The sequence below is a fragment of the Rhagoletis pomonella genome, unplaced genomic scaffold, assembly GCF_013731165.1.
Source record: "Rhagoletis pomonella isolate Grant_MI unplaced genomic scaffold, Rhpom_1.0 Rhpom_scaffold_05757, whole genome shotgun sequence".
NCBI classification, from domain to species: Eukaryota; Metazoa; Arthropoda; class Insecta; order Diptera; family Tephritidae; genus Rhagoletis; species Rhagoletis pomonella.
Genome location: NW_023464295.1, coordinates 1 through 3851, shown reverse-complemented (window position 1 = coordinate 3851; position 3851 = coordinate 1). Strand labels below are relative to the sequence as shown.

At 35.8% G+C, this 3851-nt stretch overlaps 1 long non-coding RNA gene across 1 annotated transcript; it reads right to left on the bottom strand.

Moving 5' to 3' along the window:
* Positions 1-869: 869 nt before the first annotated feature.
* Positions 870-1544, bottom strand: LOC118755263. The gene is made up of 3 exons (XR_004994997.1): positions 1417-1544; positions 1202-1340; positions 870-1135 (listed from the first exon to the last, which is right to left on the bottom strand). It is a non-coding gene; the product is annotated as an uncharacterized LOC118755263 (long non-coding RNA).
* Positions 1545-3851: the final 2307 nt, after the last annotated feature.

Below are 3851 nucleotides of genomic sequence, written 5' to 3'. Positions count from 1 at the left end.
TCTTCGCATGCCCGGAAAACCCGACAACCCTAACGGCCTTGTCCCTGTGGACCGACCCTGCAGAAGCTGCACGCTTTCTATGGCTGCCGTTAGTGGAACTTGACGACAACGACTGAGATACCAACCGACCTGGGCGGGGTTGTTGTAGCCGCTACAACAACAACAACAACTACGTTTGGAAGAACCTTCGTGAAAAAAATTACCAAAAACCAACGCGATTTTCCAGCAACTTCAAAGTTGCACTTTGTTATACCATAACTGAATGGGCTATAAAACTGCATACCACAAATTTTTCTAAAAATATGAATAGAAAGTTGAAAAATGTGTGCAAATTTATTGAATTTTCCTGAGTTTTGCACAAATTTTAGAGATTTTATTTTTATGTCCTTTGGTGTAGAGTGAACTATATTTTTGTAAAAAATTATCGAAAAAAATTACAATAAAATACTTTGCATATTTACATATCTTATAAAAATAAAAAGAAAAATATGCAGTTTCATAGCCGGTTGAATTTTAGTAGGTTAAAGTGCAAATTTTTCTAAAATAAAAAGTTAAAAATTTTTGGTTGTTATTGTTAAAGTTTGATGAATTTTTATAATTTTTATACGAAGTTTGAAATGTGGATTTATGTGGTGCTGGTTATGTAATGTTCTAAGCGTTTATAAAAAAAAAAATAATCATTAAATAGACAAGAGAAAAATAGCCAAAACTGGTCAAAATGTGATTTAACTTAATCAGCCGACCACAAGTGTATGCATTTCCTAATAATAAAATAAAATTCGTTTAAGCTTATGGTAGGAAAGTTATAAATAAAATTCTCATTGTTTGTACTTTTCCAGCTGAAGTTTTGTATTTATTTCGTTATGCTCATACCTTTTTTGCGCGTCTTCAACTTCGAGTTTTCTTAAAAACCGGTCATGCTTTAATTTTTCTTCATTCTCCTCATACTGCCTTTTTGCTTCTTCCATCGGCATCTTCCTTAACAAACGGTTATGTTCTAGTTTTTCCTCCTCTTCTGTTAACTGTACCTGTAATAGTTCCTTTTGAGCCGATACTAATCCCAACTTTTCAGACGCCAGTACTCTGAACTTTTCGGAAATGGTTTCTTTTCCTGCTGACGAAAGTTGTCTCTTTCCTAAAAATTAAAGCAGAAATCATTACCGACACATAACTTGACATTAACCAAACATTTGATACTCACGGGTCAACAAAGGATGAGGACTCTTTTTTTAAATTGGCTCTGTCGTTTGTGAAGTAGTCCGATTCATCATGGTTTGTTGTTGTTGTAGCGGCTACAACATGGTTAGTCTTTTCGGTTGCTTCTTTTTCAGGAACTTCATCTGAAAAATTAAATTCCCAGATATAAATATGTATGTACACAAATTAAATCCCAAACATAGAAGTCAGTAAGGCTACCTGCATGGTTAAACGATGATTCAATCGGTACTATGCCCTCCTGAGTTGTGATCAGACTGCTATCACCATCATACACTGTATAGCATCCGTCAATGGCAGGCCGAACTAAACCTCTTACTTTATCGATACGAGAATCGTTATTGCCTTTTGGTAAAGGTCTCCGCCTGTAAGTTGCAATTGAAAAGTTATCTTGTAAACATTTAAAGTAATAAATTTATATTCACCTGTACGCAAGGTGTTTCTCTTTAACTCTCTTTCTTGCGCATCTGCCTCTTCTACCATCTCCAAAAAAACTTCCTGACAAGTGTCGGCTGGAACACCAGTGCTGTTGGCAATTTTCTCCCATCCGTCAGGAGACGTACCATGCTCCTCTACCATCTCTATAATATTAGTTCTATCAACTATGAAAGCAAAATTATTTTTATTATGAAACTATGTAAAGTTGTATAACATTTACATACCTGGAATACCCATTATGGCACTAGATGCTTGTTTTTTTTTGTCTTTTTTTAATATTTTTATAATTTTGCTGCAGGCTATCTACTGTCCGGATGTAACCTGTTGTGGTGGAATTATATTCGCTAGCCACCTCCATCCACGCTTTTTGTTTTTTCTTTGAGGCTAGCTCCGTCGGTCCTTTTGTTTTCAATAATGTGCTTGTGCTTTTTTAAAATGTCGCACAAAAGCAAACTTTCACCCATGGTGAAACTTGGAGCACGGAGCCGCGGTTTCGCTTCGTCTTGCATCATTGGCTACAATTTAAAAGATGTAAATAGTTCTTTAACGAAAATATCCAAGAAATTTAAGTTTACGCTGTGTAAAATTAATAAACGTCAGGTTTTTGCTTACCTGAATTAACGTAATGTATTGAATGAGAAATCCTGATCCTGGTCTCCTATGTCTCCAGAGTCTCGGGAATGCTTGCAGTATCTAATACATTTATATGAAGATTTAATAATTTAAACTTGTAAGTAGTCATTTATTGCATTATATTTTGATACTTACGAAAGTTTTCTAAATTCAAGCAGCTTTCACTGAAATTACTGAAGTTCTAATTTTCAAACAGCTGACGAATATGAATAACCAAAACAAATGATGCAAACAGGAGTCAGTGATGCCAACCAAAATCAAAAATACCCGCAAGTAGACAGAGTTGACTAATTCGGCTTAAAATATCTGTTCTGCAATGCACTGCTGGGGTTATAAAAATAACAGTTTAACTCTAGGTTACTTAACTCTGAATTTATAAATTTAACCTTGGATATTGCGCAAGTGGGCCGAAATGTTTTTGGGTGGATATTGCGGGTAAAGTATCCATGTCTTTGATATATCGACCTGGGAATATCGATTCAAATAATCGATTATCGCAACATCAAACATCGATATTGAGAATAATCGATTCGATATCGAACATTCCTACTTTTAGGTTAGGTATCGAATGAAAGGTATCGATTACTCGTATCGTTTCAGCCTTATAGGGCCCTGTCACACGGTGAGTATTTATTACCGTGATCCTAGTATCGCGATATTTATTGACGGCTTTGGATGCAGGATTGATAGATCGTGATCCACTTCGCAAAATTTCTAAAAATTTTGAAATCTAGATCGCGGATCGCAATACCGTCAATAAATATTGAACGTGTAGCAGTTTTAAAACGCGATTCATACATTTCGTCAGTACATCTTTTACTCCCATAATGCAAACATCGAAAACGTACCCTGCCAGACACGGCTCACCACTTTCCCCTGAAATTCAAACGATTTACAAACACATTCATAACTTTTTCGTCATCTCACCCACACACTTACAAATTTTTTCTTCGAACTGTCAAAACAATGCCCCTTTGTTAGAGCTACATACCCGATACCAATTCGTATTCTAATAAGAATTCTATGCGTTAGAGCGAGCAAGTTAGAAACATCGGAGTGTTGATGACAGTATACATACTGTGAGGAAATATCACTTTGCAAAATTTTGAAGGTAAGAATACGTATTTAACAAATTTATGTGATTATAATGTAATTTCTTCTTTTAGATTGCAAAACAGCTGCGGTTTAGTCACATTCTTAAGGTATATATTGAGACTTTTTATATGTTTATAAATTTTAGTTGATATTTTTGTTTGTTTACAGATTTGGGATTCACCATCAGCACCTTCAACGCTTGCATCTTCATCGCCAGGAGCACCATCAGAACCTTCTGCCATCAGCTTCTTCATCGCCAGGAGCACCACCAGTACCTTCTGCCCTCAGCTCCTTCATCGCCAGGAGCACCATCAGTACCTTCCGCCCTTAGCACCTTCAATGCCAGGAGCACCTTCAAAGTGTAGTTCAATTTTTACAAAAACCTGCAATTTTTAAAATATAGACTGTGCTGCATCAATTCTAGACAACATTTTTCAGTAATATCTCTTCTTTTCTTTTCCTGAAAAGTG